Source organism: Phyllostomus hastatus, unplaced genomic scaffold (assembly GCF_019186645.2).
Source record: "Phyllostomus hastatus isolate PE091 unplaced genomic scaffold, TTU_PhHast_1.1 phas_contig_148, whole genome shotgun sequence".
In the NCBI taxonomy this organism is placed as follows: domain Eukaryota; kingdom Metazoa; phylum Chordata; class Mammalia; order Chiroptera; family Phyllostomidae; genus Phyllostomus; species Phyllostomus hastatus.
The window spans coordinates 535,878-562,868 of record NW_025333607.1 but is presented as its reverse complement, the minus strand read 5'-3'; the positions used below and the strand labels follow the sequence as shown (position 1 = coordinate 562,868).

The 26,991-nt window shown below is 42.8% G+C and overlaps 1 protein-coding gene across 5 annotated transcripts in view; it reads left to right on the top strand.

The window, feature by feature from the left end:
- CHRM3 (cholinergic receptor muscarinic 3) overlaps positions 1–26,991 on the top strand; it is a 458,960-nt gene that overhangs the window by 224,594 nt on the left and 207,375 nt on the right. For 4 of the 5 annotated variants that reach the window (XR_006783146.1, XM_045816546.1, XM_045816556.1 and 1 more), the window contains one exon: positions 25,274–25,374. The gene's annotated coding sequence lies outside the window, so the exon portion shown is untranslated. Of the gene's footprint in view, positions 1–3,269; positions 3,534–25,273; positions 25,375–26,991 lie in introns of those variants that run through there. The other variant, XR_006783147.1, reaches the window with a different exon arrangement.

Below are 26,991 nucleotides of genomic sequence, written 5' to 3'. Positions count from 1 at the left end.
TAAAAGGGAAAACATTTTTTTGTAAAAGTGTTACTTGCAGAGAACAGGGAAGGGACAGAGAAAGAGAGGGAGAGAAACATCAATGTGTGTTTGTCTCTCACTTGCCCCCTACGGGGGACCTGGCCTGCCACCCAGGCACGTGCCCCAGCCTGGGAATCAAACCGGTGACCCTTTGGTTTGCAGGCCCACACTTAACCCAATGAGCCACACCAGCCAGGGCAAAAAGGGAAAACTTTTATATGGCCACAGGTCATAGAGGTTCCCCTCTGTAGGATTTGTGTGGGCATAAAGAAACCAGAGGGCAAGGGGTCCTGGTTCCGGGGAGTGGGGGGAAGGCAGGGAGCAGTGTCAGACCCCGGGGAGTGGGTTGTGGCAGTTGGCTCCAGGTATCCCTGTGACAGGAAGACTGAAGTGAGAAGGAATTTGTGTTTTTCAAGAACTTGCATTTTGTCTTAAAATGAACAGAATACCACTGAAAGGGTAGGCGCAGGAAAATACACTGAGTAACACCATGTGAAAATAGACTGAAGTGGGAAAACACACAGATAACTCTGATCAGGAAGAAGGGAGTGGAGAATGAAGAGACCAGGCGGAGGCAGGAGCCCGGCCGGTGGCCGCAGGCCCCTTCCTACTGCTCAGCTGTGTGTCCCCTCCCGAGTCTTCACACGTTTCAGTTATTTGGATGATTTGCCTTTCGTATGTAAATGTAAAATGGTTTCAAATCATAAAAGAGCACTCAACGCTAGGGTCTGGGTTTTGTTGTGATTTTTGACTTCTCCCCTCTCTTCCTCCCTCTCTGGGACCCTGTTCTTACCACTCCGCCCAGGTGGTGCGGCCTCCAATTGCACTTCTCCAGTAGAACTGCAGTTGCCAAAAGGAGCAAAGACCTCCTGCCTGATAAACTCCAACAAGTTTTCACCCTTAACCTTTTAAAAGTTGATTTTAGAAGAAAGGAGAAAGAGAGAGAGAAAGACAAACATCAATTTGTTGTTCCACTTATTTATGCATTCATTGGTTGCTTCCTGACCCTGAACTTTTTTGATTTCTCTGAAAATTTTGTTACCACTGACCTTTTTTAAGTTCTCTTTCCTTGGATTGCAAGGAACCTCCCTTTCCTTGAACCTCTTCATACCTGCTCATCATCGGAGCATTTCTTCCTCCCTTCCCCCTTCCAATCCTGTCCCTTCCTTCCTTCCTTCCTTTCTCTGTTCTTCTTCTGGTTACTGCTTATGAGAAAATCCCTTCCCTATTCCCCAAAGTTCGGTTCAGATTCTTTTCTTCTTCATGCAGCCAACTTCCAGGTTTAAACTATTGCTACAGAACAGCCCCATGGTGGTGGGGACAAGATACTGTTACCAAATGGACACCCCCCTCCTAAGGTCCCTCTGTACTAGGTTTGCCTTGCCCACCACCCTTAGGAATTGGAATTATGGCTCTCAGTGCCAGAGTTTGGTGAAAAGGAGAGGAGCTAATTTATTCAGAAGTTATACAGGCTTAGGGTAATGGCAGGATGTCACTGTTAAATATTCAAAGTCCCTTAAAACACACCCCCACACACACAGTCCTTCCTTCCCCTCTTTGCCCAGTCAGGCCAGTCAGAGGTAACTCAGCAAAAAAAAAAAAATAGAAGTTTGTGGCTTGGCTAGCTCCTGGTTCTTCCCAGTAATCCGTGGCTCAGCTGGCAGGCCTCCCACGGTTCCCAGCACCATCAGCTGTGTTGCTGCTGTGATCTCCAGTTCTTGACCCAAACCCACACGGCACCTCCTCATGGCCCCCCAGCAAGAGTCCTTTCACCCTTTTCCTTCCCACAACATCTCTCCTGCATTCTTCCAAACTGCTAAGAGAGCTCTGCATCACTTCTACATCTTGCTTTCCTGCTTCCTAAGCCCCGTGGTTAAGGGAGCCCCAAAACTGCGTGATTAGCCCCCAAAATCCCATGCTTCCCCCATGGCTGCTGCACCTGGGTTTAAATCTCGGTGTGAATCTTCCTCTGCATCCCTATTTCTGACTCCTCCCACAGTTGGCTTCACCTGCCAGCATTCCCATGTTTTTCCAGCCTTTCTGGGCTCCCAGTTAGTCTGTGCAGGTGTGGCCCTGTGGCATGAATCAAACCATTTCCAAGTTCTCACGCAGGAGCTCTAACCAGGGGGAGGTGCCTCACAGTTCTGTCCTGGGTTGAAGTCACCCCCATCTCCTTGGCTCAAAGCTGGTCTGCAGTTACTTAACATCTTAACATATCTATGAAGCCAACCAGAAGTTATAGGTGTGCAAAATAACCATTTTTGCATAGCTGGTATGAAGCTGGCCAACTGTCAGGATGCAAAATAACTCAATTGCCCTGCTCCATGTGTGTGATCCCCTAGTTCACACTTGCGTGGGTAAAGATATCCTATAATTTAAAATTCCTGGACACCCCAAGTTCTGCACCCCATCACAAATCCCTCTTCTGAGGGGGCCCTGGCTGCTCCCCATTACACTATGACCCTCACATCTCTGCCTGCAGCTCCCACATCCCCTGGCCCACATCTTTATATCTAACAGCAGCACCACCTGGTTTCTTCCTGTACCCTCATGTTGGAAGGGAAGGGCGAAGTGGAGCTGCCACCTTTATCCCTTCCGCCCCCCCGCCCCGCCCCCACTGGTCTGGTCATATCTCTGCCCCGCCCTGTATGCATTAACCAGCTACACCCAAGAAACTTGACAAATTCCTTTATCCCTCTATCTTGCTGAAATGAAACTCTAATCATAATTCAAATTGAGCCACTTCCTATCGTGTGCCTTTCAGCAATTCTTAACTTCTACTGCTCTAAGTTTTCTTATCTATAAAGTAGAGAGGAAAAAAAAAAACAAAAAACCAGCAGCACCTGCCTGGTGGGAGCCTTCTAAAGATAATAAATGGCACATTGTAAGCCTTCGATACATATTAGCCATTTCATTATTTGAAATAATCAGACTCTCCATGGACTTAAAATGAAAAAAAAAGCTAGTTTTCTTGCCACGTGATTTGGTTTTCGTCTAATTCTCAGACTGTGTCCCTCACATTTCCTAACTCCCGTGCTGCTCTCTACCCTGAAATGAAATGCTCCCAGGGGCATAAAATGCTCCCAGGGGCCAGGCTGCGTCCCAGCCTCACAGGGGCACCTCTTCCTGCTGTGAGATCCCGACTGAGCTGCAGTGATGTCCTGCCCTCTTCCCCCAAATCTAAAGGAGCTTCCTCTACATGTTCCTTGAGAGCCATCGTCTCAGGGGCTGTGTGTCTTCACCTGCAGCGGAGGAGAGGAGGGGTCTCCCTGGACTCGGACAGCAGCAGAGTGGCCAGCTGTTCATGTGGAAACGCCCTGAGAGCAGGCAGCCAGCACTCTTCCCTCCTGCACGTGAGTCTGAGAGGGCCGAAGCACAGACTTCTGAAGAGCAGCAAGCAGAAGGGACAAGGGGGCAGCCAGGAAGAGCTCCAGCCACGGTGAGAGGGAGAAAATGGAAGCCATTGACAAGGAGGAGGCTCCATGGGCACAGAGCTGACCTGTCGTGGGTGTGTATCTGCACGAAATAATCCGGAAGAGTCTAAAGAAGAGAAGTTTTCAGTCTCAAGAGTGAGGAAAGGACAAAACTGATACAGACATTCGTGATATTCTGGAATTTGTGATGTAACATAAACATATACAAACAATCAATGAGTCACAGAAGTTTTGTTCTGGAGTGTGAGGTGTGTGTGGTGGCATATATAATGGTATATTATATGTTTTTATATAGCTTGATTATCAGAATAGTACAATGTGTATTATAGAAATACTGGCAGCTGGGAAATTGTAAGTCTGACATGCAGAGGGGTTGAAAATGGAACTGGCTGTGAAGAGTGGAGGTGGGCGGCAGAGACACCTCCACAGGCGAGCTTGACCTTAGAATGGAGGAGCAACATGCATGGTGGTGGGCCTGGTTCACATAGCAGAGCTGGGACCTGGGAGCAAGTGGGAGCTTTCTTAACCTAGGAGACGTTAAAGGCTGTTTGTGACATTTCAAGATGAGAGGCTAAGTAACTGAAATGCTGAATTACGTCACTTACAATGATGAGTGACATCAAGGATGGGTACAGCCATCCTTCTGTGACAGGAGGAGATGGAGACACAGCCAAGTCATCTGCCATCAGAGACAGAGGCCTCTGCATGTCACTTCCAGAAAATTCCTTTTTACAGAAAGATATAGGCATACCAGGGATTCTTCAGCATTGTGCTCTTTACCTTACGCTGCAGCAGAATATGAGATGCATGTACTTAAAGAGCAAGATGAAGTAGGCAGGGGGGCCAGGGTCTCAGGAGCATCAGGGGAAGGAGTGATTGCTCCTGGATGGGGTGAGCAGGACATCTGGGAGAGAAGATGCCTGTGGTTGGTCTGGGCATGGATAGAATCTGGAGAGGGACCTGCAGTCTTCTTGGAGGAAACAGCATAAGAAGGAACAGAGCCTAGCCAGCTTAATGCATGCATGTAAAGGAGGCTCGGAGAATCCCCTCTGGGAGCTCCAGACTAGAGAAGAGGAAAGGCTTGTAAAAGTCGGTGGGGATCAGATTTGGAAGGACCTTGACTGTTCAGTTCCTGACTTTCCTTGATGGGTGGCCATGTATCATTTTGAGTTAGGAACTGACACAATTGGGGATATGTTTCAGAACATTTACCTGGCATCTGTGTGTGTTGGTTTAAATCAGGAATAAGTAGGGCGACTAAATCAAAGGAGATATTTTAGTGGCCCAGGAAAAATAATAACACTGGGGATGGAAAGGAAAGGACAGCTGGGAACAAACACCTTTCTGACAGGTTTTGGTTGACTCTCATATCAGCATCAAGCCTCATTATTAGAGGAAAATAAATATCATTCACTTTATACTGAGCATTGCTCTTGCCAACTTCCTTCTTTTAATATATTTTTAAACTCGGTTTGAGTAGAATTAATATACTGGTTACTTGTTCTATTTTTATGTCCCTGTGTAGGGAAAGAGATAAAGGAAGAATTCTATTCATATGTCATACTCTGAAACTTATGGTAGTTTGCTAATTATAAGTTTTATTGTCTTGATCACAAAAGGCATTCAAGAGCTGAACCAAGTATAGTAAGGTCTCCTAAACTCCAGTGATTACACAGCTGCAAAATTTTTAGCCAAAATGTCAAACTGTCTCAGTATTTTTGCAGGCCAGCTGACCAAGCAAAAGTCAAACTTTCTAGTTTCTTACCAAAAATTTACAAGCTCTAACGATGCAGCTGAAGACTACATCAGAAATTCTAGTTTCTTCTTTGACCTCCTGGACTATTGGCTGAAATGGGTTTTTCCATCTGTTGAATGGATAGATATATTCACCTATCTTTGCCCTTCTAGGAAAGGCGTTTTGAGCTCCTTGGCTTCAAGACATTTTATAGAGTGCAAAATTAAACATACTTCAGTGTCCTCATGATGCGGTATAATTTTTTACCCTTATGACTAGCTGACTTCTTCCCAGTAACCCACAAACTTGGTACCCCCTGACTTCTCCAAAGTTAGTTCATTAACCTGCACATTCAGGCATGACATTAGTGTGATCCTTTGAAACAGTCCAAGAGGACTTTCCTGAATGGACCGTCTTTGTAAAGACTTCCCAAGTAATATGAAATGAAACAATTCACTTAATGACATCCTTTTTATCATAAAACCAAATATTAAGACATGCAAGTAAAGAACTAATAAAAATGTTGATGTTGGGATTATAAGTTACTTTAAAATGTTTTTATTTTTTATTCCTTTCAAACTCTCCATAATAAACAAATATTACTTATATGAGATAAAAAAAAACTGTTAGTAGAAACATTTTTGTATTAAAATTACTTTTTTCTAAGTATATTTTGTTTTTTCTAAAAGGCACATTTCCTAAAATATTTTGATAATTGTACACATCAAGATTTATTTTCTTCTACAGAGCAATAGTTTTAAAATTTTAGGATTTTAAAATAGATTAGCAGAGGCTCACAAGGATCCAAGATAGCAGAGGAGTAAGGCTACACTAACCTCCTCCCAGGACCAAACTGGAATTTCAACTAAATTGTAGAGAAATCATCCTCAGTAACCAGGTGTATAAGATAAGCCTTATGACCAAAGACAGAAAGAAGAAACCACTTCACCACAATATGACTGGTAGGGAGTGCAGAGGAGGCACAAGAGAGCTGGCTGGGCACCCATAGGGGGCAGCTGAAGATCTGCAGGGATATTTCAGTGGCATGGGGGTTCTCCCTGAGAAGTGTGGGGTCTAAACCCCAAGCTGGGCTCCCCAGCCTATAGTATTAGACCCAGGAAAAGAACTTAGATAATATCCAACTGTGTAGAGAGGCAGGGTTTCTGTCCACCAAGGAGAGATGGCTGGAGATGCACAGAGCCTCTTAAAGGGAAAACACACAAAATTCCATTTGCAAGCAACTACTTACCCTGGACTCCAGTAGAGGGGGTGCAGTGTGGACTAGAGACTCATGGGGAGAGTCGGGTTGGTGGCTCTGAGGAGAGAACTGAAGGAACAGCCACCAGGACCCCTGTACTGAGTCATTCCTCATACTGCAGAAGCCATCTTTCTTGGGCAGAGCACTCCCCTCCAAGTGGCATCAATTTGAGTTGAAGCAATAGCCCCACCTGCAGGAATTACTCTGCCTCACCCTATGGAGCTTAAGCTGGGCTGCTGAGGAGCACAGCTAGAGGTTATCTCAGTGATTAAATTTAACAACTATGGAAAATCTCTGGGAGTTCTGAGACTTGAGCTGACCCTCCCCAGGTCCTGGTGGTGGTAAAAGATGGTCTTGGTGTAGACCTTGGTTCTTTCTGCACATAAACAGGCCGAGCAGAGGGAGCCACAAGCTGTGGACCATTGAGAGCTCCAAACAGGTTGCCCACAGCCAGTCATAGGCAGCATCTGACATATGTCTACAACAGAGACTTTGCACTTTTACCTAAAACATAGAAACAAACACAGAGGCAGGCAAAATGGGACAACAAAGAAATAGACCCCAAATGAAAGAACAAGAGAATCCTCCAGAAGAACAACTAGATGAAATGGTGGTAAGCAATTTATCAGATGGAGTTTAGAGTAATGATTATAAGGATACTTAACAGCATGGATAAAAACAAACAAACAAAACATAAAAAAGGACCAGTCAGAAATAAAGAATGCAATATCTGAAATAAATAACACACTGGAGGGAGTAAACAGTAGATTAGACAAAGCAGAGGATAGATTCAGTGATTTGTAAGACACGGTGAAAAAAAAAAAAACACCCAAGGAGAGTAGCCAAAAAAAAAAAAAAATGAAAAAGAATAAGGCGAGCTTAAAACTTTGGGACAACATGAAGTGTGCAACATCCACATTGTGGGAATACCAGAAGGAGAAGAGAGTGAGCAAGAGATCGAGAACCTATTTGAAGAAATGATGACCAAAAATGTGCCTAGTCTGGTGAAAGAAAAAGACACATAAGTTCAGGAATCTCAGAGTCTCCCAAACAAGATGGGCCCAAAGAGGCCCACACCAAGACACATCATAATTAAAATAGCAAAATAGCAAAGCTTAAAAACATGGAGATAATTCTAAGAGCCACAAAGTAAAAGCTGGTAGTCTCCTACATGTGAGCTCTAATTAGACTGTCATCTGATTTCTCAACAGAAACATTTCAGGCCAGAAAGGATTGGCATGAAATATTCAAGGTGATGAAAAGCAAGGACCTACAACCAAGGCTACTTTATCCAGCAAGGCTATCATTTCAAATTGAAGGAGAAATAAAAAGCTTCCCAGACAACAAAAAGCTAAAGGAATTTGTTAATACCAGACCAGTACTGTGACAAATGTTGAAGGGCATGGTTTTTTTTTAAAAATTTGTTTATTTCTAGAGAAGGGGAAGGGGACAGAAAGAGAGGGAAAGGAACATCAGTGTGTGGTTGCCTCTCACGCGCCCCCTACTGGTGATCTGGCCCGCAACCCAGGCATGTACCCTGACTGGGAATTGAACCACAGACCCTTTGGTTTGCAGGCCTGCACTCAATACACTGAGCTACACCAGCCACGGGCTGAAGGGCATGTTTTAAGAAGAAAAAGAAAAACTGAGGAAAGTAGATTAAAAATAAAATGGCAATAAATATGTAGAATAATCACCTTAAATGTAAATAGCTTAAATGCTATAACCAAAAGACATAGAGAAGCTGAATGGATAAGAGAACAAGACTCATGCATATGCTGTCTCCAAGAGACCCACCTTAGATTGGAAGCCACATACAAACTAAAAGTAAAGGAATGGATAAAAATATTTCAAGACACAAAACAAGTCTCAATAAATTTAGGAAGATTAAAGTCATATCAAGCATCTTCTCTGACCACAATGCTATGAAAATAGAAACCAATCACAAAAACAACAGTGAAAGATACACAAAGACATGAAAAATAAATAACATGTTATTAAACAATGAATGAGTCCCTGGCTGGTATGGCTTAGTGGATTGACTGTTGGCCTGCAAACCAAAGGGTCACTGTTCCAATTCCTAGTCTAGGGCACATGCCTGGGTCTCAGGACAGGTCCCCAGTGGAGGACATGTGAGAGGCAACCATACATTGATGTTTCTCTCCTTCTTTTTCTCCTTCCCTTCCCCTCCCTCTAAAAATAAATAAATAAATAATCTTTAAAAAGAACAATGAATGAATAAACAACAAGATCAAGGAAGAAATCAAAAGATGCTGTGAAACAAGTGAAAATGAGGACACAACAATCCAAAATCTGTGGGACACTGGGAATGTAATCCTAAGAGGGAAATTCATAATATTATAGGCCTATCTAAAAAAAATGCTCCAATAGACAATCTAAATTTATTTACACTTAAAGTAACTTGAAAGTAATAATAAACAAAGCATAAAGTGAGTAGAAATAAGGAAGTAATAAAGATCAGATAAATGAAATAGAGTCTAAAAAATGATACAAAAGATCAATGAATCCAAGAGCTAGTTCTTTGAAAAGATAAACAAGACTGAAAACCTTTAACCAGACTCATCAATAAAAAAAGACAGAGGGTCTAAATAAATAAAATCAGAAATAAGAAAAATAAGAAATGACACCAAAGCAATACAAAGAATTATAAGAAATTACTATGAACAACTGTATGTCAACAAATTGGACAACCTACACAAAATGGTTAAATTCCTAGAAACATACAGTCTTTCAAAACAAAATCAGGAAGAATCAGAGAATCTGAATAGACAGGTTACACCTAGTGAAATTGGGGCAGTAATTAAAACAAGAAAAAAAACCTCCCAACATACAAAAGTTCTGGTTGATGGCTTCACAGGTGAATTTCACCAAACATTCTGGGAATAATTAACATCTCTCCTTCTCAAACTATTTCAAAAACTTCAAGAGGAGAGAAAGCTCTCAAGCTTATTTTTTAAGGACAACATTATGCTAATTCCAAAACTGGATAAAGACACCACAGAGATAAAGAAAATTACAGGCCAGTATCCCTGAAGAGTGTAGATGCTAAAATCCTCATCAAAATATTAGCAAATTGAATATAGTAATACATCAAAAAGATCATACACCATGATCAAGTGTGATTTATTCTGAGAACGCAAAGTTGATACAGCATTCACAAATAAATAAATGTGATTCACCTCACAAACAAAATGAAGGATAAAAACCACATGATCTTATAAGTAGATGCAGAAAAATCATTTGATAAAATCCAGCACCCATTTGTGATAAAAACTCATAGCAAAGTGGGAGTCCTAGCCATAGCAATAAGACAAGAAGAAATAAAAGGCACCCAAATTGGAAAGCAAGAAGTAAAACTATCTTTATATACATGATTTTGAATGTAGAGAACCCCAAAGGTTCCATCAAGAAATTATTAGAACTGATCAATGAATTCAGCAAAATGGCAGGATACAAAATGAATAACCAGAACTCAGTTGCATTTTATATGCAATAATACACTAACAAAAAGGGAAATTAAGAAAACAATCCCATTCACAATTGCTTCAAAAAGAATAAAATACCTAGGAATAAATCTAACCAAGGATGTAAAAGACCTGTACTTGGACATTTATAAGACACTAAAGAAATTGAAGAAGATACAAATAAGTGGAAGCACATACTGTGTTCATGGAAAGAAAGAATCAACATCATTAAAATGTCCGTGCTATCCAAAGCAATGTATAGATTCAATGTAATTCCTGTTAACATTCAACTGTTGTATTTCAAGAACTAGAACAAATATTTCAAAAATTTCTGTGGAACTACTAAATGTCCTGCATAGCAACAGCAATCCTAAGAGAACAAAGTTAGAAGAATCACGCTACCTAATATCAAAATAAACTATAAGGCCATAGTAATCAAACCAGCATGGCATTGGTGTACAAATAGCCACATAAATCAATGGAACAGAATAGAAAGCCAAGAAATAAACTAATACATTTATAGTCCAGTAAAATTTGACAGAGAAAGCAAGCACATACAATCAGCTAAAGATGGTATATTCAATAAATGGTATTGGGAAAATTGCACAGATACATACGGAAAAATGAAACTAGACCACCTTTTTACACCATACACAAGAACAAATTCAAAATGGATTAAAGACTTAAATATTAGACCTGAAACCATAAAAATCCTAGGAGAAAACATAAGCAGCAAAATCTTGGGCATTGCTCATAGCAATATTTTATTTGATATAGCTCCCCAGGTGAGAGAAACAAAAGACAAAATAAACAAATGGGATTACATCAAATTAAACTTTTTTCACAGCAAAGGAAACCAACAACAAAATAAAAAGCCCACAGAATGTGGTAGCTACATAGTCAAGCTTTGATAAAATACTAGGAGTATCTTGATTTTTCTTTTTACTGAAGCATAATTCTGTGATAGCCTCAAAACAATATCAGAGCCAGCTCTTAGGAAGCACTTGCCTAACCCATGCGCACAGAAACGGTGTTTATTTGATTCCCACTCTGATTACCATGCCTGCTCAGCGTAGGCACTCAACAAGTACATGGCCCAGTTTTGACCCAAGTTCATAGTTTTCTGCAGCTGTCATTAATAAGGCATTAAAGTGTTGATTTGCTTTGATTTTGTTGTTATTGTTTGGTTGTTTCTTTCTTCCTTTTCTTTCTGCTGAATGGGTTGTGTTTGCTTTCTTGCCTCTCAGATGAATTCCTGTATTTGGGAAACAGAAGGTCCTAACACAGGGCCAGCGCAGTCCTGGATCTGAGCGGGTGCCACTGCCTGGCTACTCTGCACCCCGCCTTCCCCTCTCCTCTTGGCTCTTCCTTTCTTCCCCCTCTTCTAATACACATCACTTTTATCTCAGAGATGGAAATTCTATCGTGGCATACTTAGAAGAATATCAGGAGTTAGTACACTGAAATTTGTCAACAGTTGTCCAAACTCCTGGATCCCACACCTCACCTTCTTTCCCTGCTGCGCAGCCCAGGAGAGGGGCAGCTGGCCGCTCCCTGGTGCAGGCATGCCGACGAGGTCTCAGGGAGATTGTCAGTGGGCGGAATCAGAGAAGAAGGAATATGCACAGTAGTAAATTAATTTCTGGCGTATTGCCTAATTATCTTTAGGCCTATTTATATTTTTAAGGAGGAATAAATAAAATTAAAGCTGTTCATATTAGACTTCCAAATGAAACAACAAACTGTCTTACATCTGGAACAGGAATTGAGCAAAGCCAATTTGCTTTTAAAGTTTGCACAGTGCCAATCAAAATGTGTTTAGTTTTCAGCCTTTTGGGTATATTCAGGCCTTACCAGTAGAAGACTTATTAGTATTCCTTTTGAGACTGTTTGTAAAAAAAAACAAAACAAAACAAAACACAGATTCCTTGGTTCTACTTCAGGACTTTTAAATTAGAATCTCTAGAGACAGGAACCCAGAAATCTCCCTTCAAAGAAGTCTCTGGGAAATGTTGATGCTTTCACCAGTTCAGGGGACAGTGGGTTACATCTTGAGTAGTAAGTGAAAACCATTTAAATAGCAAAACAATTTTCTAAAATATATATGACACTTAAAAATGTAACTTACTGTTTCTTAGTCATAAAACCAAGTTTCACAAACATGATAATCAAATTTATCCTCTAGTCTCCCTTCCAGACCCATAAAAAATTGAAAGCTACCAAAATGCTAATATAGTCCCTATTTTTGAAATATTTTCATGACATCAGAAAGCAACAAATGACTATTCACTTATCTAAGAACCTTCTTTGTCTATAAACAGTTATGGAGTTCTTTCTTTTCTGAGTGTAAACTGCTGTCTTCACAGGATGGTCTTGTCTAACCCAGCTCTGCTAGCGCATGTATGGAGCCTGGAAAGGAGAGTAGCTTTGGTTCCGTGTTTGATTTATCACTGATTCAACAGCATCAAAGCATTTTTTAAGTTCTTGCTGTGTGTGGCCCCGTTCTTTGTGCTCTGTGATGAAAGTTGCAGGCACACTGGCCTTGCTTCCTTAAAACTAATGGACCTTCTATATATATCCAAAATACTTTCCAAACATTTTCATCTCTTATTTTTATTTGGCAGAGAGATCTGTGGGCTTAGGAAGTTTATCTTGTCTGCCGACACCCTTATCTTCGGAATCCCCCCTTCTCGCCTCACAGGTTCTGGGCTCCTTTTCCTCCCCAGGCTCCCACACAGACCGTCCCGGGAGCCCCCATACCAGGCATCCTGGCCATCTGCTTGCTGATAGCCTCTCTGATACCCTAGTCTCTCACCCTGTCTGTTGTCTTCTGGGCTTTCCCCATCACCCTCCTAGAAGCTGTTCTCTTCCCATGATCCAGCATCTGGAGACGTTACTGGTGAAACTCACAGCCATGCAGACAAGTGCCATTGTGATCGTGATTTTCCCAGCCTCTCAGCTCAGGTCCTGTTGGTCATTTTTTAATTCTTAGTCTCCTCTTTACAGCGGCTTTGTCAGGAGCCCCTCACCTGTGCCCCTAATTCTGCATGTTGTCCTTCCGCCCAGAGCCCTCTCAGAACACCGCCGCCTGCTTTCTGCGTCTCGCAGTTTGCACCTGTGCCCTCCATGTGCGCACGTCTGTCCCCTTCTCCCCTCACCCATCGGCCTTGGAGAAGAAACATCCCTTCGACTAAGACATTCACTTTTCTGCCTGGACTCCCTGTTTCTCCTCACAGGAAACAATGTGCTTTGTAACGGGTATGGTAACAGATGTTAACTGGACTATTGCAGTTACCATCATTTTGAAATAGATACAAATATAAAATCATTTTGTTGCATGCCTGCAACTAATATAATGCTGTTATATGTCAATTATACTTCAAATTGATCAACATTTTTCTTAAGGAATAAAAAATATTTCTTGACCTTACTTCTTAGTTCCCTTTCACTCACTCACTAAGCCTGAGGCCCTGGCATAGGCGGCACCGTCCTGCATGGAGCGAGTCACCGCTCTGCCCTCTGTCCCCGCTCACTGCCATTAGCCGTTTGGCTTCCACTCCTTACTGACCAACTGAAACATTGGTCTTAATGGTTACCAGTGAACACTGCTATCTCTTAACTGTCCAGTTTTTTTACTCCAAAACATCTTAGACTTTGAGGCATTGTTACCTATTTCTTGGCAATACCGTTGATAATGATTCAGAATCTGTGCATTCGCCCACTGTCTCGTGTCAGTTCCTGGGTTTGGGTGGGACCCCTCCTCTTCCCCCTGCCTCCCGACATAGTCGCTCCCTGAGACAGCCAGCCTCTCCCCTGAGAACACTCTTCTATTCCCTGCTGCCATCTCTCAAGTCGCTCTCCTACCTGTTATGCGGGTGGGTCATCTTTGTGTTTAAACTACCTCCCCAAAGCTTAGTTTCTGTGTTGCTAATTGTGTATTTTGCTGAGTGAGCTGTGCTTATAGCAGCCTCGACATTTCTGAGACCCAGGTGTGTTTACCAGCGTCCCCACTTGCCACACACACACACACACACACGCACCCACCACACCATTTCCTTTCCCTTTTTATCTCAAAGACAATGATATTTTCCTGACTCCTGGCCTGATAACAATATGGGAATAGTCTCCTTTTTTATATCCAGTCACCTGAGAAGTTGCTTTTGGCTAGACGAACCTCATGGCTCTCACTTTAATGTAACATGCACCTGAGTGAAGACCATCAGGCACTTGTTAGAACAGGGTCTGTTACTCACAGGTCCCAGGGTCATGGCCTCCCAGGAGAATTTAGAGAGGGCAGTGGGAGCGTAGACTTCAGGCTGTACCTTTACAGGGACCTGAGGGCAGCTTCCTAGGGTTTTGCAGGTTCACTCTTCATTGGTGAATGTAAACCTAAGAGCTGGAATCAGGACGTGGGCAGGTGAAAGGAGGGTCCCTTGTATGGCCAGGTTCTAGGTCACCCTGGTCTTTCTCAAAGGGGAACTTCATGGAGAGGCAGCCTGCTTCTTATTTAGCATCTCATTAGTCGATGTGTATGCATCTGGCACTGTTATTCCAGATGGATGTCTCTGAGTTGAAGCCTGGCAGTCAGAAGCTGCATGTCAGGCACTTCACTGCAGAAGTCTAGTGGAGGTTTTCTTTCTGGTGTTCACTGGCCCTGTGCTGGATGCTGCAGGTGGCCCCTCTCCTCTTGACCCCCCTTGTCCTGTCCCCCACAATCACTCCATTACAACAGTCTCAGTTACAGGTTGACCACTCACTTTTAATAGGTCTTCAGTATGAAACCAAACCACAAAAAGTTAGAGCTTCCTGAAACTGAAGCTCAAAGGGGAGAGAAGGGCCCCTCATTATCTCCTTTCACACCTTCCATAAGTCAAAAATTGACCCCACTGTGTAGGGTCCATAGGAACCAATCTCCCTGTTGTCTTTTCTGTCTTCCCATATCCAATGAGAGCCAAATGCAGCCTTCCTGTGCTGCTGGGCTTTGCAGCTATATGCCAAACCCTGTTGTCTTTCCCACACAATGGAAAGAAATGTGCAGTGAGTGCTTTGTGTGGAATTGCTTTGAAATTCAGCAGTGTGTGCAGACTCTGAGCACTTTATTTTATTAGGGGTTTACTTAGAAATGTAACTTGTTCATCACTCAAGGTCAATACACTTTTAAATTTTGGCTCAGCCTTTGCTTCCTCAGTCCCTTGCACTTTGTTTATGTGAGTGCTGTGCCTATGTCATCTGTCTTCTGAAACATTTCAGCTTCTCTGAATCGCTCTGGGGATAAAGCACAGGCTCCTGAAGACCAGGTTCATGGCTTCCCCGTCGGCTCCAGCCTGGTTCCCTGGTGCTCACTGCATGGTGTGCTCTCAGTGTAGCACCTGCCTTTTGATTTTAGCCTTTGTTTGTATTGCCCCCATCCCTGAAGCACTTCCCTCCTCTGTTATTTTATGACTTGTACTCTTGTTTAAGATCTGGCATATCTCCCACAGAGTGTTTCCTTCTTTCTCGGTTTATCCTTCCTGAACCAACGCCTTTCTCACAGCACAGCACAGTGTCAGTCACATGGAGCGCCACGTGAGGCAGAGCAGACAGACACATAGGTTTGCACACCCAAATCTTCTGTGTATAGTGGTAACATGCATAGCACTTATACCATTTACTTATGGCATGCTTATCTTTTTGACCAAAAGGTAACATATACTTCCCAAAGGCAAGGGTAATGATTTCCACTTGTCTGTATGCCCCCCAAACTTGAGCATCATGCTCTGTACCTGAAACATCTAGAGTGACTATATATGGGACATCTTGGAAAAGAGACGGGAGACATATGTCTCTATTCCAGGAATTTGTTGACACTTGTTCTATAGTCAAACTCTTTCTCTTTGCACTAGTATGAGCTCTGATTTCACAGATGTTTTATAGGAGCCTGCAGTTAGGTGAAGGGTTGTGTCTGAAGGACAGAGACGCTCGGCAGCAGCAGGGGCTTGTGGGTCCAGCTCACACTCCAGAACTTCCCGACGCTCATGTTTCTGGTCCAACAGTTAGAGCAATTTCCAGCTCATCCATCGTATGTTGGTTTCCGGAGAACAGAATTCTAATTTATCCCATCTGAGTGTGATTTTAGAAGCTTATGTTCCTTTTGGGGAATCAGTACAGTTTTTGTCCACTTTGCTCATTAGGAAAACAGTTGGGGTCTTATTCACAGGAAGAATGGGTAGCTCTAGAAACAGCAGGATTGGGGGGGAAATGTCTTATCCATTTTACGCAACGCCAAGAAACTGAAGGGACATCGACTGCTGAGGGCACCCCAGCCCGCAGGTGGAACACCACCTTCACTCCTGAATCGGTTCCTCTGTGACAGCCACGCCCTAGCCTCTCCCCTGCCCAGCCCCGGCCACCTCTGCCCCCGTCCCCGTCCCGGTCCCAGTCCCCCAGCCTCGTGCCCACCTGCACCTCTCGCGAGGCCAACACGGAGCCTGGTCCGCTAGGATCACCCGGAAGCGCGGGACATTTCCGGATCTAAGCCCCTCACGTGACCGGAAGCCTGGCACCAACTTCCCTCCAGTTAGCAGAAATTTGATGCCTTAAAAGGGAAAGGTAGGAGGAAGATGATTAAGTCCAATTTCCTTTCCTTTTTAGGTTGTTTACAGTCTTTCCCTGGGTCATTGTCTGTTGCTCTGTTTGTTTCCATCGACGTGTTAAGCAGACTCGTTCCTCACTCGAGGGAATGTTACTATGTTTCTGCGGTTCTTCGTGTCTTTTGTACCGACGGGGGCCTCTCTCCCGCAGGCCAGGCTCCCTGAAATTCATAGCACTAGACTCAAACCGAACTCGTTTTCCCTCACGTTCTTCGGGTCTTGGTGTCCAGGGGTCACACCAGGTGCTTCTCGTGTGAGGGCTGCTGCCGACTGAGGTACAGGCAGCAAAGAGGAGGTCGGCAGAGGTAGCGCGGGTCTGGCCCGGACTGCTGGCCGCACTGCCTGACGGGAGCGTGCGAAGGCGGGGCTGACACCGACGTCCCAGGACAACTAATTTGCTAACGATGACGTTTCATTAAAGGAACGCTACCCACTGGATATTCACGTGGTTCAAATAAGAAATTGCAGAGAGATGCAAAATCAGAACAAGCACGCTCCGTCGGGCATGCCTGGGGCTGCAGCAGTTCACAGCCCACGGCCAACCTGTTCCCTCTCTGCGGGCGCCCTTCCCCCACAGACTCCGGCTTATTCAAAACAAATGCAAGATGTGCGTATTTCCTAATGTACCTAAGTTAAATATTAAAAATGAATTATTTCAATAAAGTGTTAGATTTTTAAGTGATCAGCTTCGATATTATAAAAGAGTAAGGAGCCGGGTAAGGTTTTATTGTGATCAGTGGTACTGAGGTATAATGTGTGTACAACGATGAGCACCCATTTTAAGAGCATATTTGGATGAGGTTGAGTAAATTTACTGTCTTTCTAAGTTTAGTCAGTACATTTCCATCACCATAGTTCCCCTACACCTCCTCCCAGTCAGCGGACACATACCAGCCCCACCCCCACCCCAGCTCCTGCCGGACACTGCTTGGCTTTCTGACCCGTACATTAATTAGACTTATTTCTTATACAATTTAATAATAATGGGATCCTACAATATGTATTTTTGTGTCTGGCCTCTTTTGCTCAGCATAATATTTTTGAGGTTATACATGGTATTGTGAATATCAGTAGTTCATCCCTTTTTATTGCCTTTTTACTCCATTGTATTGATGATATCAAGATTTGCTTCTTCATTCCATTTGACAGACATTTTTGTTCAGTTTGGGGAGATTAGGAATGAGGCTGCTATGAACATTTGTGTGCAAGTTTCTGAATAGACATATATTTTTATCTCTCTTGGGTAAATAACTAATAATGTAAATACCCAGCTATACATAAGCATATTTAACTCTATTAGAAATGCAAAATTGTTTTCCAAAGTGGTTGCACCATTTTATCTTTCTCACGAGCAGTACGATAAGTGTTCACTTGATGTCAATAGGTTCTGCAGCTTTAAGTGCATTGACATAATAGCAACACCAGTTTTACCATCGGATAATTGATACAAACTAGAGTTAAGTTCCTAAGGCATCGCATCAATGTTACAACCAGATGGCATTGAACAAAACAGCGTTATTCAAGGCCTGCTTCAATCCTTAGTACAGTCGTTTCATCCTTGTGACTGTGATGGCATCTGACTGTGGTTTTAATTTGCCCTGTGTTGTTGAGCACATTTGTCACAGGTATACTGGATTTCTGAAACTCTGGTTGCCACTCCCTCAGCTCTGCCTGCGCTGCCCTCCCCGCTGCACGCCACGGCAGCCTCTTCCACACACAGCCCAGATGGGGCTTCCCTTCCATCTTTATCATCAGCCTGTTGTCCACTTCCTGGACACAGTCCTTTCATTTATTTTGTACAGTGTTCTGACTTCGCTTTGTTTTGTTTTTTGACAGGGGATGCCAGGGATGTAGGTTATATTTTTCCTTTTTTATGCTGTAATGACTATGAGTGGAAGTCCAGGTGAATTTTTATGAAACAATTTTGTACATTTTTGAAATTTATCAAGGACCAAACCAAGAAAACTCAAGTTATATTGTATGAAAAAAGAAAAAGAACTCTTTCCGTTATTATTCCTAGGCTCACTCTCTGGTAGGAAGAGCACATGACATCTGGAAAAAAAAGGAAAACCATGCCCTGGAGTCACAGGAGGCTGCAGACCAGGGGTGACGGTGGAAGACAGGGAGGCCCAGCAGTCTAACATGTGCCTCCCAGCTTTCTGTCTTGGGGATCTGACCCCAAGAAAGGGAGGTGTGTGGTGGAAATCAGATGTGCCGAGACCCGGAGCTGTTCCATACACAGTCCACGTAAATGCCCCAGTGAATTTAGTAGTTCGGCCTGGTCCGTCAGAGGGAAGCCCTGGGGCATAGGTCCTGGTGTGTCATTGCAAGACCCAGGTAGCTGGACAACTTGTCACTGGGGCTGGAGTGCTGTCTTGTGAGTGAAGATGGTTTCTACCTGAGGGTTGCGGCATTCAGGGTCGAATGTGCATCACAGCCAGAACTGAGAAAGGAAGCAAGATGAGGCTGAGTTAAACACAGGTGTCTGCCCAGGCTTAACAGGTCAAGGAAAAGCTGATGGTATGCATGCCAGTGGTGGACTTGACTAGAAATGTCAGCAGGGCTGAGGACACTCTTATGGCTAAGGGGACAGGCCATGTCCAGAAGTCTAGAAACATAAACTCTGTCTTCTGTTTCTAAGTTTATTAAAGCCATCCTCCCCTCTCCCTCTCTCCCTCCTTCCTGCCCCCTGCCCCCCACCTTGAAAAAAAGAGTGGGAGAAGAAGGCTTAATGGAGAGGCTAACTCATCAAAAGAGATTGAACAGTACCCAAATTATGTCTGTTTTTGCATTTTCTTTTAGACACAAATGCATAAACACTATGCAAAGGGAGGGGCAAGGAATGTGGTTTGTGAGTTTCTAACAATTTGAGAGATTTATAAATTTAGGAAGTTCTTTGCTTTCTAAGAACCATGGACCCAGGAGATGGGTGGTAGATTTTTCTGCTCTTCATCTCCATTTTAAAAGATAGGTGGTATTCTGGAGCAGCAAATGTTTGGAATTTACATCCTAAATCCAGGGGTCAGACCAGGACTAGAGAGGGTGACAAGGATGCCTCCTGACACAGATGGTGAACACTTGCTAGTTTGCCCTTCTGCTTACATGAGACAGAAGCAAGGAGCAAAAAATTAGCTTTTGTTTCTTCAAACACACATTCTTCCTGCACAGCCAAACACAAAATATGTTCCCAAAGGTGGAGGAGGCCTTGCAGGGATGTGAGTAATGCCTTAAAGCAGAAAAGAAGTGGGAGGATCTGCTCCTCAGCCAGTTTCTCCAGCTTTTCCCCTGGAGTGTGGGGTGTGGGGAGTGCAAGGAGGCGAGAGCTGGAGGCAGAGTGGAAGGCGTTGTTGATCATGGATCCATAAAATCGCATTCAGGGGCCATCATATCAACAAATCTCCTTTTTATTGCCCACTTACCTTATGTGTCCATGGACTGATATTATGAGCAATTGATTGTCATCATTCTGTTAAAATAGACAGGGTGGGCAGAAGTAGGCTTATAGTTTTGAGTGACATCCTTTTGAGTTAATAAAGCTGTTGTAATAATTATAACCTGCATCTTTCTTCCCATACGAAGAACTGTTAACCTACTTTTGCCAACCTCTGTGTTTTATGCTGGCATCATACTAAATATACCTTCCTCTCCCTCCTCCAGGATCAAATAGTTAATGAGGTAACAAAATAACATTTTATATTCTGAGAACCGTTTAACCATGTCAACACATACTCTTAATACATCATATTTGTGGGTCTCTGTTCTTGTTCAATGGATAATTTAAATGAGTACAATTTGGAATTATATTATGAGAATGTGGTTAAGATTTTTAAAATACATTCATGCCTACTCTAACTTACCACCACTATTTCCTTGCTTTTCTGATCACTCATCTAGTATTTATTCATTTTTGTATTTTGTTTCTACTTATATTCAGAACATAAAATTTTATCTACTGCTGCCTTTATCAATCTCCATGTTGGGCTTATTTACTACTTTAATGTCTACTTAATACTGTATCATGTACTTAATATACCAACACTTTTGCAGATGCCATTCTGTGGGATACAGAAATAGTTTCTATTATTCACTGTCATGAATAAGGCTACAATGAACATTTTCCTAAGGATACCATTTTTTTATTTTGAATGTTCACCTTGAGATAATTTGTAAGTAGGATTAGTAGGTTTGAATATATGAATACATTTAAGGACTCTTAAAACAGGTGTGGGTCAAGCTGGTGATTCAGTGGACTGTACATACATACCTACAATACCACCAAGAATGTGAATTTATCAGTGGTTTCCCAAATAGTCTCATTTGCATTTTACTATTTATAATTGTAGTTAATTCTATCAGTATCATTTTTTAAAATTAGGATTTCTTTAAAATTACCCTTTGAGATTTTTACAATTTACATACCGCTTACTGTTTGAGAATTAGTGTGGTTTAATTAGGGAAATTGCTCAAGTATGAGACAAGCACAAGAGGCTCACATCCCTACTCAGGCCAATTCTCATTGTGTATGCAGTGAATTAGCCTCTCACGAAAGGTAATCCCTTCATCTCTTAACTGGGGGTAAGGACACCTGCTTCACCAGGCTGTTGGAACGAGGATCAGGTGAGTTCATCAGTGCCAGGTGTGCTGTGTCACACAGGGAGTTCTCACCCCTCCTTCCCTCTGTCTGTCTGCATTGTCCATACAAAGACCTCCCCGACCTATTGTCAGGGTCACCCATGCATGTCCTTTGGTACAAAGCTCCACAAATCCTGTGTTTCCAGCCCTAGGGCTGATGGTCAGCACATCTAAGGAGCTGATCTCTGGCTCTGCAGCACCAGCAGAAACAGGCATGAACCACTGAGGCCACATCTGTAGGATGCCACGAATTACCAAACTGTTCATACAAATGAGAAATATGCTCGAAATGAACTGCTTGACATGGATTCCTCGTTTTGGAACTCTGTGTGTAGCCCAGTTTCTCTTTTCAGTGTCGTACCCATTTTTTCTTCTGTACAATTTCTCAGAGATATTTCAATTTGCTTCTTTGTTGTGGTTTTGAGTAACACATCAGCAGAATCTTCTATCTGTTGCATCCAACTCAGGAACGAGCTTACCTTAGTGGTAACAGGCTTAGTTTGTCAAGCAATTGTATGGCTGGAACTTGCATATCTGGATGACACCATCCCTTGGATTTGTCCATCTCACATCCCATGTCTGCACCCTGGGCATCACTGTGCCTCTTCTGCCTGGACCTGTCTCTGTGTGGATGGCCTTTTTAGCAGGAGCTGCCTTTTCGAAGCCCATTCTTCAAAGTCAGAATGACCTCTCATATGTCATAAGATGTGCAGCTTTTGAGTTGAAAAAACATTAAAAATAAAATTTCTCATCTTCTTTCATTAGGGTGGACAATTTGGGGGCTGCTGAAAGATTTTTCATTCTCTCACTTCCATGGTGAAAACTTGGACTATGAAGTACTCCAGGTAGCCTCACTTAAGAGGCCAGGGCAGTTGCAGGGGATGGCTTATGGCTTTCCAGCCACAGCAACATGCAGGGCTGTAAAGTACACACCTGTCAGGAGTTAAGGCAAAAGGCCTGAGATAGGCTGCTGTGCAGCAGGTCCATTTGTAGAGGGACTGGAGGCTGACCCCCGAATTTGTCATCTTCTCGGGCAGAGCACAGTAGACAGCCCTGTCTCCAGTATGGCTTTACAAGAAGTCTATCACTGAACATGTCAGAACTCACAAGGTGACTTCCAACCAAAATGGAGGCATAGGTAGATCTACTGTGCCTCCTTGCACAACCAAAAGGACAACAACAAATTAAAAAAAAAAAACAGAACTGCCAGAAAATCAAATTGTATAGAAGTCTGACAACCAAGGAGTTAAAGAAGAAACATTCATCCAGACTAGTAGGAGGGGCGGAGACTAGCAGCCAGGTGGAGAGGACTCAAGGCCAGACGGTGGCTGCAGCAGGGTCCTAGAATGTACACAAATCCACCCACCCAGGAATCAGCACCAGAAGGGCCTAATTTTCATGTGGGTAGCAGAGAAAGTAACTGAAAGCCAGCAGAGAGCTGAGCAAGCAGCATTGTTCCCTCTCAGACCCCTCCCCACAGACAGCACCATAACGCAGCAACATGGCTTGCCTCACCCAGGTGAATACCTAAGGCTCCGCCCCCTGCAACATAGCTGGTACACAGAGGCAAAGAAATGGCCCAAATAAAAGAACAGATCAAAGCTCCAGAAAAAAATACAACTAAGCTGATGAAGAGGTAGCCAGCCTATCAGATGCAGAGTTCAAAACACTGGTAATCAGGATGCTCACAGAAATGGTTGAGTATGGTCACAGAATAAAGGAAGAAATGAAGACTATAAAAAGTGAAATAAAGGAAAATACACAGGGAACCAACAGTGAAGGGAAGGAAACCAGAATTCAAATCAACGATTTGGAACAAAGGAAGAAATAAACACCCAACTGGAACAGAATAAAGAAACAAGAATTCAAAAAAAAAAATGAGGAGAGGCTTAGGAACCTCTGGGACCACTTTAAATGCTCCAACATCTGAATCATAGGAGTGCCAGAAGGAGAAGAGGAAGAGCAAGAAGTGGAAAACATATTTGAAAACATAACGAAGGAGAATATCCCCAATCTGGCAAAGGAAATGGACTTCCAGGAAGTCCAGGAAGCTCAGAGAATCCCAAACAAGTTGGACCCAAGGAAACACACACCAAGGCACATCACAATTACATTACCCAAGATGAAAGATAAGGAAAGAATCTTAAAAGCAGCAAGAGAAAAAGAGACAGTTACCTACAAAGGAGTTCTCATAAGACTAGCAGCTGATTTCTCAAAAGAAACCTTACAGGCAAGGAGGTGATGGAAAGAAGCTTTCAAAGTCATGAAAGGCAAGGACCTACATCCAAGATTAACCTATCCAGCAAAGTTATCATTTAGAATGGAAGGGCAGATAAAGTGCTTCCCAATTAAGGTCAAGTTAAAGGAGTTCATCATCACCAAGCCCTTATTATATGAAATGTTAAAGTGACTTATCTAAAAAAAGAAAATAAAAAACTATGAACACTAAAATGACAACAAACTTACAGCTATCAATAACAACCTAAACAAACAAACAAACAAACAAACTCAGCAATCAATGAGAACAGGAAGAGAGTCACAGAAATGGAGATCACATGGAGGGTTGTCAGTGGGAAGAGGGAGGGGGAGAATGGGGGAAAAGGTACAGGGAATAAGAAGCATAAATGGTAGGTGCAAAATAGGGAAGTTAAGAGTAGTATAAAAAACGTAGAAGCCAAAGAACTTAAATGTATGGCCCATGGATATGAACTGAGGGGGTAGATAATGCTGGAGGGTGGTGGGTGGAGGGTGGAGGGGAATACAGGGGGAAAATGGGACAACTCTAATAGTGTAATCAATACAATATATATTTTTAAAAAAGAACTCACAAGGTGAAAAAAAGCAGCCTCAGCCGTAGTCTTGTTGTCTACTGCATGTCTGCCTTCCTGACACTGGACATGGAGGGTGATAATGGAAACAGTTCACTTCTTCCCAGAGCCTACTCTGCAGCCCTTGTCATGAAGCAACAGTGACTGCAGCAGTCACACCACATTCATCACCCTGTGGCAGAGAGGCCTGACTCTCTCTTAGCTTCCAGCCTGCACCAATCCCTTCGTGCTCTGGGGCCAGGCCCCCAACCACAGGTGCACTGTCCTACCTGGCAGACAGATTGTAGAGCCAGAATGAGATAATGTAAGGATTTTGGGAAAATACTCAAATTCCATACAGTGATTCTGGCAGGTGCTTTTGTTTGTACTGTTGGACTGATACACAATCATTTAAATCTGCATGAGGATGCTCTGATTGGGATTGTGTATGTTGTGTGCCCCTTACATTGTCACAGGACTTTTATGGAAGCTCCCAGAACATGACTTTCTCTCTAAAGTGCTGCCTACATATCTTTCCCCACCCCCATGCCACCACCTCCCTTTGTCTGTCTGACACCCTGAACTCAGCATTTGGACTGAGCTATCTCTGCCCTCTGTGGCCCATGGACGGGCAATCGCTAGTCCTTGGCACCTTGCATGGGAATGCTCTGCATCCAGCTTGGCCTTCCTACTCAGTAGCCTGGGGTTGTTGTAGGGCAGGACCTAGTCCTGTTCACTTTTTCAGCCGTGGTTCAGGTTATTTGCTCAGTAAATATTGATCATAATGGTGAGTGAATATCAAATACTTGTCATGAAATAACAAATTGAAGTAGTAAAGTGAGTGGTTTCTTGCATATTTGCTATAAAACTTGTGAAGGAAACTCAACACCTAGCTTTTTATAAGTAATATAAATGCATGTGCATTATGTATGCACATTAAAGGGGGAATCTTATCAAGTGCTGCCAATGTTATTACTGAAAGTTTCCAACCGAAGGTCCGTAACCACCTGACAGACCAGATGCTGTGACCTCTGTGTGAGAGGCAAGCTGCACAAACTCAGTTTCATCAGCAACTGCTTGGATCATGCATCTAGTGGGGTGTCGACAGGGGTACAGAACAAAAGGGTTTCTTGATGAAGTGCATTTGGAAAATGCTGGGATAAATCTCCATGTATGAAATCGATCACAGTTAAAATACCATGTCACAATTTAGTGTCTAGGCGTCCTACTCTCCTTTCTATCTTGTTTGACCAATTTATTTATGGTTTTCAGCTTCTGCGGTGACATGGAATCTGGCTCCTTTCTTCAAAGGAAGTTCAACCCACAGCACAGTCCTTGACACACTGCATTGGTTTGTGATCTACCTGGTGCAGGTATGCAGACCCTCCCTTAGAGTCCCACCCATCCTTTTGGATCGTGCCAGTGTATCCATATCCATTTCTGTTGTTCTTGTTGATTTCTGAGAATGGAATTTGTTCTGAGGAGTAAAACTCAAATGTCAGGGATGACCTTGATGACCTTGTCTTGCCTTCTTAGAAGTATGTGTTTATAGTATGACATTCAAGGTCCCTGGAGACCCCTTCATCTTCTTTGTTATGTGATAAACACAAATTAAGAATGCATTGTTCAGGGGAGGAGGGAAAGTCTGTGCTCACATGGTTCTTAAAATAATGAGACTTACCTACAACTCCATGGGAATCAAGTATATGATTTATATGTCAGTAAATGTTGTAACTGTTTATAAGTATAACATCTGTAGTTCAGACTTCTAACAGAAAGATATAAACTTCTTATTGTGTCCATACTTTGTCTAGGACTAGACAAAACTGAGTGCTAGATTATAAACTACATGACTGCACATGCAAATTATTATCCCTTGATCTCTAAGGTTTTGTGAAAGTTACTCCTTTGGTATATCATGACATAAATATGATATTACATAAAAATATAGTATTTGACAGTTTTTTGATTAACAAAAGTCTCTTGAAGAGAATACTGTGAAGTGAGGTTCTCCTAAGTTACAAGCCTGTATGTCAGGAGATTTAATTCAAGTCAGACTCCCTGGATGGGGGGTGTATGTGTAGGGGGTTGTCCGAAAGGGATACTTTATTATGAGATTCACTGCTTTGCTGTATTTCACTTTTTAAATATTATTATGAATATGGTTGGTTCATTGAAATGCTGGTACAATTTAGAAAAGTTTCTCATCTATATAAATCTTATTTTCAAAAGTAAATTATAACTGCTTCTCTGCCCACCCCTCTCCCACCAAAAAAAAAATCTGCTAAAAACCACGTTAGGGTGATAGCACAGGCTTGAGACTTAATTAGATGTGAGACCTAGCTTTGCTGTTTAACTTACTACCTTGGGAATCATTTTTGTGCTTTTTAAAGAAGAGTATTATTACTTAATTCAGCAGAAAGGACGGGAGTGGGAATGGAGTGGGGAGGGAGGAGGGGAGAAGTGATCAGTGCACAATTGCAATGAACCAAATGCACCAGGTCACCTTTACTCTTAATGAAGCTTCAAGTAATAATGGCTCGTTTCCACGAGTCTCCAAAGCATTTCCTCCGACTTTCTGTGAAGGTCTGAAATCCATAATTAGAGTTTAACCTCCCTGATTTAAGGCAGATGTTGCAACTGGTCCCCTACGTATTCAATCTCAGTTTGAGTATTTTGCAGCTTTTGGCCCACACAGAATTGACATGTATGCATTTTTTTTAAATCGCCAAATCAGAAAATCCAGAGTTCACATAAAAATCTGGCTTCCCAGTCATCTCTTTCTCCGTAAATTGTGCTACAATTAAACTAATTCATTGGGCCAGAAATCTCATTGTCAGGAGAGGCTTCTCTCTATCTTTACCGTCTCTACACTTGACCCTGCAGATGCTCCAGAGCTCAGCTCTAACCCAGTGTCTTCAGCCCTCCCTGTGACAGGTGCTGGTGCCACAGCTACTTCCACAAAATGATGTCCACATTTGAGGGTGGAG